Source organism: Phoxinus phoxinus (assembly GCF_949152265.1).
Source record: "Phoxinus phoxinus genome assembly, chromosome: 3".
Taxonomy (NCBI): domain Eukaryota; kingdom Metazoa; phylum Chordata; class Actinopteri; order Cypriniformes; family Leuciscidae; genus Phoxinus; species Phoxinus phoxinus.
Genome location: NC_136878.1, coordinates 42,259,185 through 42,272,679, shown reverse-complemented (window position 1 = coordinate 42,272,679; position 13,495 = coordinate 42,259,185). Strand labels below are relative to the sequence as shown.

Here is a 13,495-nt window from a genome sequence, read left to right as displayed (position 1 = left end):
GGATTTTGACCTCATAGATCCGATTTGAGCACTTGCATAAGGAGGACAGAGCGGATATTCAGTCCTAAATTTTGGATTTGAAAAGCAAAGCGGAAATGTTTGCACTGAGAACAAAGCATGCGCTCACTGAAGCTTTTGTCACACATATTTAGACAAGATATAACAAAGTAATGTCTGGACTTCTTTAGCTGTAGACTCTAAACAGGTCTTTCTGGTTTATTCATATTATCTTTTTTAGATGTTGCCCAGACTTATTTCAACTGCTCATCTTTGTTTGCTTTAGTATTACTCTAACTGATTGTGTGTAAAAAAAGAAAACCATTGAAGCCAGGCCAAGCTTCCCATTTTACAGAAAGATAGATATCCAGCATCTGATTATGTGCAGCATGTCCTTCTCGAATAAAAAAAACAACAAATTGCATCTATCATCTTGAAGGCCATTTTTCAATTTAAATTCCAGGTGAGATTTGGAGACCTTGCTGGAAAATCCAATTCATAGCAGGTTATTTATGGTCATTATTTGTTCCACTCTGGTTTAGATTATTAGCCTAGTAAGGTGTCTCTGACTAGCAATACATTAACATTAAATTACTGATAAAATGCATAGGCTTTTGTCCAATATGACCTATTTACCAAGATTTAAGAGAAAGCTGGAGTAAAAGGATACATTTTTTCGTATTTCACTCTACCTGTTTCTGTCTCTTTCTCTTATTCCGTCACTGCCTCTTCCAAGATTAAATTTTACTTTTATTTGTTTAGACCCAAGCCAGTCAAGGCTCCGAGGATGAAGTAAAAATGGAGGGAGGGAAAGAGAAAGTCAGATAGCTATTGTTCAAGGTCCCTCAGTTGCCGTGAGGCATACACATTTCAAACTCTCTCTCTTTCCCTCTAAGGCTTGTGTCTCTTAGGGGTTTGCCAGCTCTGTGCGGTGTGAGTGTGTTTCCTTTGTATTAATGTGCAGCACTACACACACACACATGCTAACAGATGGAGGTTGTAGGATTAGAGTGTTCTACAGAGTTAAAGCCAAGCTGTTTCTATCCCACCCACTCTTCTTAGATATGGGTAATTGCAGCATTTGCTGTGGTCCCACTGGAGTCTCTTATGTCTCACACACTTAGTCGCTGACAACAGCAATCTCTTAGTTTCTGGCTGAGGGATTCAGAGTCCAGGTTTGTTAGGATGTCACCCCTCACAGCCTGTTTATGAATGTCTTTGCATTATGTAAGAAAATGTGAAACCAAGTGCCATTTATTTTAAAGATAACACAAACTGTTCAGAATCCAGAAAAATATTTTTTTTTTTAGGTTTAATTATAAAACAACAGATATACTGTTGAAAACGAAAACTGCTTATGGTTGTCAAAAGTTAATGCATCAACTTTATAGTTAATGTGATTACTCAGATGGACACCTGTGTGAATTTAAAGTTGGCATGAAATGCAAGTTGCGATCGTCTTTTCTTCTCTACAGTGGCGAATACCCGAGAACAAACTGTAAGCTGTCAGTCAAGCGGACTTAACTTGTTTGATACATCTGCTGTCTTGATCATCTTGATCATCTTGCTGTGCTTTCAGTGGCCATGCTAATGGTTTGTCAGAGCTGCGTGCTTTCATTGACATGCTTAGTTTAATTCTCACAATTGAATTGTATTAATACCGATGAGCCAAAACAATATGCTGTTGGTCCTCCCCGTCCTGCCAAAACAGCGTCGACCCGCAGAGGCATGGACTTTACAAGACCCCTGAAGGTGTCCTGTGGTATCTGGGACCGAGACATTAGCAGCAGATCCTTCAAGTCCCATAGGTTGCGAGGTGGAGACGCCATGGATCGGACTTGTTGGACCAGCACATCCCACAGATGTTCATCTGGATTTAGATCTGGGTAATTTGGAGGCCAGGGCAATACCTTTAGCTCTTTTCCACTGCATGGTACGGCTCGCTTTAAATGGGACCACCTTTGTTGAGGTTCCAAGCGTGCCGTACCGATACTATAAATGTGACTTAAAAACACTACAGATCATTGATTGGTCAGAGAGAATCGTCACTACCAGCGTCATTGGATTTGCAACATGACACCAAAGCCGCTAGATTTAAATAGTAAGCAACATCCACCGCAGTATTATTTGTTCGCAGTATTATTTGTATTATTTGTTATTTGTACAATTTTTTTAATGATTTGCTTGGAAAAAAGAAAAAAAGAAACTTGAAAAAAGAAATGGTTGAATCATGGTTACTGGTCAGTAGACGAGGTGCATACGTTCCTCTCGTTGGTAGTCGGGGAGCAGATCCAGCTGGATGGGGCTGAATGAAAACGTTTTTCAGCTAATTTAACGATCAGTCTATAATCCCACCCTCTTTGAAGCGGTACTAAACTGCAGCGGTACTAAAAGCGAAGGGATTCTCACCACTGCCAACTGTCTGATCCAGTCGCCTTGCTATTTGGCCCTTGTCAAAGTCGCTCATATCTTTATTCCTGCCCATTTCTCCAGAATCCAACACGTTGATTACGAGAACTTGCTTCACCTCTGACTGGTCATGATGTTTTGGCTTATCATTGCATAGCTCCTAACTTAATAAAAACAAACTGTGTTACTATAAGGAATTAATTCCTCTATGCAAGTGTAATGTACTTTATCTAAATTAAATACATACACATCCCTTGCTTTTGCTCATGTGCCAGCGACTACCCCATTGGTATGCGTGACATGGGTCACTTTCTGTCTAATTGGGCAGTTAGGGTTAGGTGTAATTCGTGTTAATTAATTAGTGTGAACAACTTCCTTTAGCTTGTCTAAGAACTGTACATTTTGACTGCATTAAGCCAACTCTTGCCTTTTTGAGCTTAAGGTGCATCAAAATGTGGGTGTGGCATCTGAAGCTTTTTGGGTTTATGATTATGAGGGCACATGAATTTGACAACATAAAAAAAAACAGGAATTGTCCATTTGGATTTCATGATGACTTTAAGCTTTATGGAGCGGCCAGTTATTACCAGACAATTTGCATATCACCATGTGGATGGTGCTGAATTTAAAACAAGATGGAAGGGGGACTAGAAACATTGTGCTGTACAACACATGCACAAGGCATATCCCGTTTTCTTGCTGCCTCTCAAGCTCATAAACTCGCTGTCTGCAATGATTTTCATGTGGAGGTCAAAGTGGCGCATGATGCTTGTGTTGAGAGGTGCGTCTCCTCTCTTCTCTCCCAGTATCGGCAGCTGCTATGGCTGGTTGCTAAGCAACCACATCTCTGCACAAAGACGGAGCCCAGCTGGGGTGGACTAGTCTGCCAGTCAGCGCGTCCTTCCGGAGGTGTGATTGTGAATGTGTGAGTGTGTGTGGAGGGGTTATTGAGTTTACTGTATGTATGAGCTGGAAAGCTTACGGCTCCTTGTTGATTCATATGATCAATAAAAAAATTGCCCCACCTGTATTAATACACACCTCACATTATTTAAGTAGTTACTAGATTTTCACCTGTTTTTTTTATTTTCTATTATTCTTTGCATGTGCAAAACTCAACGCTAGGGTGATAAGGTTCGGTTTTTTGGCAGTCAAAACAGTCGGTCCCCTGGAGTTTCCTTTCATACAAGTCTTTGGAATTTTCATCCATTTTATTGTCTTGCAGGAGAAAAATGTAAGTCAGATAATAGTTCACCTTTCCTGAACAAACCACACAGTTTCAGGTATTATTCATGTCTGTAGACATGCATAGTGCATAGAAATGCATAGACATGCATAGAAATCAAGCATAGTTTGATTTTTTGTGTGTGTTTGAGAAACGGATGTTCACCCTTGATTAGAAAAGGGTGCAATTTTGTTTAACATATTCTGAAAGAGGCATAATTATTCTCTCTGTGATCACGAAAACTGCACCCCTTCATTCTGGTATCTCCTCAGAATAACGCAGGCAGGGCGAGAGAGACAAAGAGAGACGGGGCCATTTTGTTTCTCTTTCCCTGTATTCGGCTGCAATCTAGTGGTTGTGCACTACCCTATAAATCTTGTGCCCCTTGTGTAGTACACTCGACAGTATCACACCTCACAGCTGAGACATGATTAGTGTAGCTCATCATTTCTGTATGAAAGGGGTCATGAACTGCATTTTTCTTCTCGGTTTCCCGGGGTGCACTTATAATGTCAGTAGGATTTTTACTCTGGAACCTTAAGGGTTGGGAAGAAGTTATCAAAAGAAATTTGACTAACAAATCAACCTATATCATTCCTAAATACGGTGAACGTGACTTCACCAAGTGTTCCTGGATTAACATTGATTGATAATGGAACAACATTCCAATCAGATTTGATGGACAAGCTTACAGTTTATATGAGGTTTAGGCTTACAGCCAGGGTTAGGTGTCATCATATCCCTCTGATTTTAGGGGTAACTCATGGGTTAGGTTTAGGCTTGTGGTTAGGACTACATTTATGGACAGGAATGTTGTTCCAGGATCAACTAAACCCAGGAATATGTCTTACTTGGCAGAATCACAGTGACCCTCAGGGTGCTAACAATTTCTAACAATTAGCCATTAATATCAATTGGAATGCAGCCTTATAATTGAAATGGGTCTTATAGTTTAAATGGTTAGTTCACTTTCTTCTTTCAAACGCAACCGGAGTTATATTAAAAAATGTCCTGGCTCTTCCAAGCTTTATAATGGGAGTGAATGGTACCTTGTTTTTTGAAGCCCAAAAAAGCACATCCATCCATCATAAAAGTAATCCATACGGCTCCAGGGGTTATTAGGGCCTTATGAAGAGAATCGATGCATTTTTTTGTAAGAAAAATATCTATTCATAGCTTTATATGTTTTTAATATATAATGGATATTATTCTTACAAAAATGCATTGCTTGTTTTCAGAAAGGATTACTTTTATGATGTATGGATGATGCCCTTATTTGGGCTTCAAAAAACAAGGTACCATTCACTCCCATTATAAAGCTTGGAAGAGCCATGATATTTTTTTATATAACTCCAATTGTGTTTGGCTAAAAGAAGAAAGTCATATACACCTAAGATGGCTTGAGGGAGAGTAAAATATGGGGTAATGGGATAACCATTTAAAATTAGTGTAAATAGTTCAATAGCTTCACATGTATTAAAAACAAATGGAAGTTCAATTAATATAATTGATATCAAAGGATTATAAATATACTCAGTTTGCAAAGAAATCTGTGATCTAAATTATTCTAAATCATTAAATGCTACCTTAATGTTTATATATATTCTAATGTAATTGATAACACATCTGTCAGAATATATTGATGTCTTACTTAAAGAGACAATATTGTCATATTATATTAGACAAAATACATGCCAGTGGACTACATTTTGGCATGACATGGCAGCTATATTTATTTTATTTGAATCTATTTTATATTTTGTATGTTATATTTTTATTTTAACCAAATGAGGCAAACTATGTTTTTTTAAAAAGATCGCTACCAATGTCCAGCGTGGATCGGTTTCTTTGTCCAGCAGGTTATTTGTATTCCATTCGGTAACTAGTGCGTGCAGTACAAAGCTAAGATATCTCTCTTCTACATCAGTGCTGTAAGCGCAGTTAGGGGAGGGGTGTATGCGCTTACCTCCAGAGGAAGATGGACGTCCAGTATTAACATTCAGCACAGTCTTTGTGCTGCCAGAAACAAAACTACGAAAGAACCTTCTTAATATGCGGATGATATCACTAACAGCCAATCAGATTCTTTCATTCCCTCACACATGCCCTTATCTGTCTAGCCATTCAAGAGAAGGTTTTTTCCTCTGTTTTTTCTTTTCTGTTTTGCTGAGTGAGCGGGCTATAGACAGCAAGTAATCATAGAGGATGTTGCTATGGCGACAACAAATCTGCAGTGATGGAACAGCAATTGCTGTGACAATAGTGCTGCAGGAATACGCTGAGTGGACGCTTTACGTTCAGCTTCACAAGACCAAACACGTGGTGGTACAAGAAACCATTTAAATCTACTGTACCACGCACAGTAGTACGCCCTCAGATTACACACTGCAGTGCATTTCTCTACTGTATTACTACATACTGCTACACCCAACCTCCTGTATACTCTATCTATATGACTGCAAATAACACATCCAGTTTGAATCCTACATCAGTCAGCTATGAAACAGCTGGCCAGACAGTTGTCATGACAGCAGTGTCATATGGGACTTGTGGGCAGTGTATTATAACATCACTTTTGAGCGTGACCTTGCAGATGACTGGAAGGGAAGACAACTGCGGGGCAGAGGGACAAACAAAATAAATATTTATTTACAGTATAGGGCTGTAATGTATTGTGTCATGTATTGTGATTGCGATTTTATGACAAACATTTGATCTTATATTGCTGCTACTGAGACGTCCAGGCAAAAATAACAAAGAGACCTCACTCTGCTGCCAATAGTTGCTTTTTAAGGGTATTCACACTTGGGTTCATTCTTTACAAGAATCTATGGATGCTTGTTTCCGCCACTGAATAAAAAATAAAAAGGGTTACTGCGTCTTTTATCTCACAATTCTGTCTTTTTTTCTCGCAATTGCGAGTTATAAAGTCAGAATTGGTTAAAATAAAGTCGCAATTGCGAGATATAAAGTCATAATTGTGAGAAAAGTCATAATTGACCCTTCGCAGGGAGTTTGATTGACAGGTGATCTGACCAATCATACTTCGCCATCCGCCATTTTGTCCGACAAAGCATTCAGGAGAGTTAGATTAACATTGGAGGATTTGAACTTGAAAAAACGGAGTGTACTGACGCCTTTCCGCGGTTAAAACAACATTCCTTCTTATGTTCATCCATGTTTATTTGATGCTATAAATTAACTAGAAGGAAGAGATGATCGGTTCACGAGCAGATTTAACTGATGCTCTACAGCGATCTGTCACGACACATTAAAGAGCCACAAAATGGTATTTATTGTTTAAATTTCTTTTAAAAAATGACCAAATTTGAAAGGTGAGACTTTGTTTAATATGTTTAATTACAAAAGTAACCGAAAAGTAACCTGGTCTGTCCTGTCTGTCAGTGTGTTGTCAGTCTCCTCTCTGCTCCGCGATGTGTTGACTGCATGAGAACATGGTGTGTGTGAGAGCGGAGTAGCTTGTCGGACATAGCGACAGTAACTAAGGGGGGCGGGTCTTTGCGAACGGTCAATTGCGAGACTGTCAATTCTGACTTTTTTTCTCACAATTGCGAGTTTAAATCCCGCAATGAGATGTAAACTCGCAATTGTGAGATAAAACGTCACAATTATCTATTAAATTGTTTTATTCAGTGGGAAAACAAGCTTCCATGAGAATCAACCCATAATTGAACACAGTGCCCCGCTTCACTCTAAAACATGCAGTGCATCAGAAGAAATGTTACGTTATGTCAGTGTCATTATTTTCTAATGTTATATTGGTAATTTGTTAGAAAATAAAGTCTCTCACCTCAGAAAATGTAACTGTCAGACGTTATACTGTGCTCGTATACGCACTCTTCAATTGCATATGCAAAGGAGGCGGGCGCTGTATGTCACAACTATATATAAAGAGAAAATTAAATGTAAAAAAATTACGAGCATCCAATGTCATGAAATTATAAAAAAACTAACCAATAAATGACATAACTGGTGCTGGGAAGGATTTGCATGCAGGTATGGTGTTCATTATATTCATCAGACATAAATATAAAAGTATACTTTTCTTCCAATTGCTGATTCATCTTAAAGCCACAATCCTTTCACAAAAGAGAAAGTCTTCCTATATTAGCATATTGCTGCTCTGGGAAGCTGTGATAAAAGATTATTCAGGGTGAATAAGGATGACACTCGGTTTTAACTGTCTTTTGTTAGAACCAGTTTCTCAGCTGATTTTTGGGGTGACAGAGCTTAGCTGGTATTTGACTTTATGCTACTGATATATGCCCAAATATATAGATTGATAGATTGATTGATTGATTGATTTGATTGATTGATTGATTTGATTGATTTGATTGATTTGATTGATTTGATTGATTTGATTGATTTGATTGATTTGATTGATTTGATTGATTTGATTGATTTATTTATTTGATTTGATTGATTTGATTGATTTGATTGATTTGATTGATTTGATTGATAGATTGATTGATTGATAGATTGATTGATTGATTGATTGATTGATTGATTGATTGATTGATTGATTGATTGATTGATTGATTGACTTGTGCCAGTAAGTCTACAGAACACACATTTTTTAAATGCGCACAACAGGGTGCTGAAAAAAAAACTACTAGTTATTTTGCTCTTTCTTTAGTGCTTTTTTTCTCCTTTTGTCCTCTGTCTGTGTCTCTCTCTCCTCTCCCTCCTTTTGTCTTTCTGTGAGTCTCTCACCTTCTTTGCCTCTGTGTATTGTTTTTTTGGCATATGCTTTGCACGTTCTGCTGCTATGCTGGCACACACACACACACACACACACACACACACACACACACACACACACACACACACACACACACACACACGCACCTTTCTGGGTTTTTGGGTTAGCCATTAAGTCCTCTTTATTGTTCTCTTTTAAGTGAGAGCAGACATTAATTAGTGTGATTACTTGGGGCGATACCGCATCTGAGAGTGTTTAAAAATCATTTATCATTCACGTCCTTTGCAAAATGAATAGCAGCATAAATGCACGCGCAGACAGTCACCGCCCATCCCCAAAACAAATAGAGCTCCCAGAGGAGGGACGAGGGCTGTGTCTTCAGTTTTTGTTCTTTTGTTTTGGATATGTACAGCACATGCCTTTGATATTTTAAAGGTATTTGCGAAACCCTCCTTAAAATAGTGTGATATAAAAAAAAGCACTTGACTCAGTTTCTTAATGAAACTCATTTACTCTTTTTAAATGTACACGCCTCTATTTTTGTAAATGAACAGAATTACATCTCAGACATATCAGTAATCTGAATAGCTAAATTATAGGCTGATGTGATCTGCCATTATAATTGACTAGTACAGATAGGTAATTGACTGTAATTGACTATTATCGACACAATTTTATTCTGCACAATATTTACACAAAATATGCATTATCACTTTGAAAAAGACACACTTCTGTTAATCGGCCAAGTACTTTAAGTGTGTTTATCAGCTTCATCTGAATATAGCTGAATATCAGCAAACATATCAGTCTGGCATTATTACAGTGTATTAAAGCACTCATATATGCAGGGTATGAAGTACCGGTATTCACTATGAATGTGCCAGTATCATTCATATTTATTGATTTGTCTTTCTAACCATTTATGTGCAGTGATCTGAGTATAAAAATAAATATGAAAAAATATGATTAAAGATTAAGTATGTTGTTTCTGTGACACTGGTGACACCTGACGCAGAATTACAAAATAACGCATATTTTCAAACAACCTTGCAAACATATCGTGCAAAGTATCTGTGCCGGGTGTAAAGCATGCTTTGACATGACGCACCACAGCAGTTTGAGGCTGTCTACACAAGACATTTGTGTTTCTGAGCGGGTGTGTGTTGAGGCTGTATGGTATTGAAGTGTCCATTGTAGCGCGTTGCATCTCAATGTCCCATTCGCTTTGACATGTCCATGACCTGTTTAATCTTTGAAGGTCTAAAAGCAGTGAATTTGGGCTTTATTGTCTGTAACCGAAGCTTTTCCCATGTAATGCGAAAAGAGCTGGAATAACATTGACGGATCGTAGCAGACTTCTCAATGTTTTCTAGTGCCTGTGAGGCTCAATGTTTCTTCTTTTGGGGAGATAAACCCAATAATAGTAGTCAATGAACAATAAACTGGGTTAAGAGAATATGTTTTAACCAAAAAAATGATAATCTTACTTTAGCTTTAAATATGAATGTTCATATGGATATGAAAAATATGAGATGTGAAGTATTATTCCAGAACAAGTCTGAAAACATCTGGATGGTGTTAAGAATATTATCCGGCTTTTGCTGTTTTTACTCCTCATATAGTATCAGAGACGGTGATATTTGTATAATGGAACTGCCGAGATGTTTTAAGACTAGCAAATATTTTAATAATGATATTCTAGTTTCCAGCTGATTTAGTGGCAACCTGATGGTTAGAGAAGCTGGCACCTGTTGTTTTGATCTAAATCTGAAATTGTGCAGCATTTAAAGATACACTTGTAACCTTTTGCTATTAAAAAATGCTATTAATGAGAGAGTGCATAAAATCTATGCATTAAACAACCTCTTTACCCTTTGATAAACCTATTATACTAATGATGACTAATGACTAATGACAACTCAGTGCCATATTATACCAAATGAAACAAATAAAGTCATTTGTGGCATTGCATGAAACATTCAAATAAAAAGTTATTTGTGTGAACACATATTGCTAATTGTGGTCACAGTTTCATTCGCGGATCCTTTATGTCGGAAAAGACTGACCAATATTGAGTTGCCTACTTCTTAGATAAGATTCCTTGAAGTTTCGCACCTACAGCACACGTTACAGACTTGCATAAACACGGAGTTGTTCTACATCTTTAAAGTAGCCTATATAGAAAGAATAAACCAGTCTTTTAAACTCCCTGATTTCGCTTAATAACTTTTTAACAACAACATTAACAACTTAATATAATCTGAATGCACAAGAAGAAAGTATAGTAACATTTATTTACATCTCTCGACAGAAAGGTTTTTGCAGGTTTTAATAAAATGTGATTTAATAACAGTAGTCATAATAAGCATATTTCCAGTATGCCTCAGGCTTCCATAGTATTGCCAACTCACTCATCAGACTCCTCGCTAATCCCCGGCAAACTTCAACAGTTGGTCGAACCGGCTCATTCTCCCAAAAAAACGTGTTATATTGTTATATTATGTGCATATACACACACCTATATTACACACTAAAGGAAAGTGGGGGGAAAAGAACGAAAAAAGTGCAAAAAAGCATAATAGATGAACTTTGAACCATGGTAACATCATCTGTTGGTAGCCCTTTGTATCTGAAAACACACACATAACCACAGACACAATATACCATTGTGAACTCACACCTTTCCGACTGACCACTGCATATGTTCATGTCGGTGTGCACTGCTCGATCTGTCCAGGAAAGAACATTCAAACAATTAAGGACTTTGTTAATAATTGACAGGCTACAGACTGTGGGTTATATGGGGACTCCTGTGTGACCTATATTAAATTTAAGGGTGTGTTTGGGAGGGGTTATTGACGAATAAGAGGCATGTGGCCCTGGCAGCTGGTTAGGCAAGGATTAGGGGCTAAAGGGGGTGTCTTTCTATGTGCGAGAGCCATAAGATGTAGTGACTATTATAGCTGTGAATATAAGCAAACAGTCACATGTGAATCTACATTTCAAGTTGACTTTTTGAATAGCATTGTCACATGTTGCAGAGCCTGGCTTTCAACTAACCGCATACTGGTCTGCTTTGAAGATTATTCTGGCCAATACAACCCATTTAGATAGGAAGAGGCCACCTGAATTACATGTAAAATAACCAACTACAGCTTGTTTTTATGTGACATTTAGGCAGAAAACGAATATAACCCTACACTCTAAAAAATTCTGGGTTGTTTCAACCCAATTTTGGGTCAAATATGGGCAAACCCTGCCATTGGGTTAAATTTTTAAATTACACTTTTAACCCAACGTTTGGGTTTGTCCATATTTGACCCAAAATTGGGTTGAAACAACCCAGCATTTTTTAGAGTGTATTTCAAACAAACAAAAAATCTGGAAAGAGAACAGAAACAAACAAAAAAAATACATTTCATAAACTCAGGGTCAGGATTGAGTGTCTTTCCACACACACACACACACACACACACACACACACACACACACACACACACACACACACACACACACACACACACACACACACAAGGGTGTTTTGCTACCCTTGTGAGGACATTCCATAGGCGTAATGGTTTTTATACTGTACAAACTGTATATTCTATCCCCTTACACTGCCCCTATCCCTAAACCTACCCATCACAGGAGACATTCTGCATTTTTACATTTTCGAAAAAATATAATTTAGTATGTTTATTAACCCGTTCCCCTCATGGGGACCGCTGGCTGGTCCCCACAATGGAGGTGATTTCAGGTTTTACTATCCTTGTGGGGACATTTGGTTCCCACAATGTAATATAAACAAAAGCACACACACACACACACGCACACACACACACACACATACACACACATTTGCCGACATGCACAACCTTTCAAAAGGCAGCAACAAAGCTCATTCATTAATATTAATGAACATTAAGCATTGTTTTTTTATCAGATCACATGCATGGTTTATTATGCATGACAACTTGGAGTGTAAAAATCACTGTATATCTCTGTTTGAGTGACAGACTCATAATCAGCAGTCAGTCCCTGTTGACTCAGTGGTCCGCTGGGAGTCTGGCATTTACGGCTTTGCTCTGTCTAATATTTGTTCCTGGATAGAGTATAATTTTCATAAAAATGTAACGTTGATGAGATTTAATGTTACATGTTGTCTTTGTGACATACAGTATATGTTTGCAGATTCCTTTGAATGAGACATAAGAAACCATAAAAAAAGGTTCAATGTGGGGTTTTTGATTAATTTTTAAAGAAAAATGGATTCACTTTCTATATGAGGAGAAATGTCTTAAATGACTGCATACTTGTTTCATGTTTAACGGGTTAATTATTATTTTTATTTTATTTTTTTAAGAATTGCAACATAATGTAATTTTTTAATTACATTTAAATGTTTAAAAAGATTTGTAGCTGCATGGGACATTTCCTTAGTTCACCTCCAGACAGGTGAGAAAGTCAACTTTAGACCCTGCTCATACACATCCACAAATGTATTAACAAATAATGTATTAGCTATTTTTCTAAGAATTGACTTGGGTGCATACATGGAATCATATGAAATTCAAATGAAGTTCCTTTCAGTGAGTGTGATGGAGACAGCAGCAGTGTAGTAGCAAACAAGTACCCAGCATGCAAAGATTCACTCTGCACACAAATTTGTATTATTATTTTATTTTTTTACTCATTGAACCCCCTAATGCCTCTAGAACACACAGGGACACATCAAGTGGGCGAATGTTCAAAAGGACAGTGTGTTCAACGGCCGCATGATCAAAGGGATGTGAACACAATGTACCTTTATCTTCATCAACCAGATATTCTTCTTAATTCATTTAATAAGAACAGTGGACAATAGAATGCGTTATTTGAATTAGTCTTTTATATTGTACCTTTTAAACCTTGTAAATAAGTCAGTTTTATTGCGATGTATTGACATTAACATTTTTGTTTTTGTACATAATAAAGCATTTCTTGGTTGTTCTAAAATTGTGTTGTTCGGTTCCCACATATAATGAATAAATTGAGTAAATGTATTAAAATAAACTATTTTATATACAATATTTGGACAGACAGACAGACAGACAGACAGACAGACAGACAGACAGACAGACAGACAGACAGACAGACAGACA

At 37.5% G+C, this 13,495-nt stretch overlaps 1 protein-coding gene across 1 annotated transcript in view; it reads left to right on the top strand.

Annotated features, from left to right (window-relative positions):
* LOC306995999 (neuronal migration protein doublecortin-like) overlaps positions 1 to 13,495 on the top strand; it is a 43,413-nt gene that overhangs the window by 16,611 nt on the left and 13,307 nt on the right.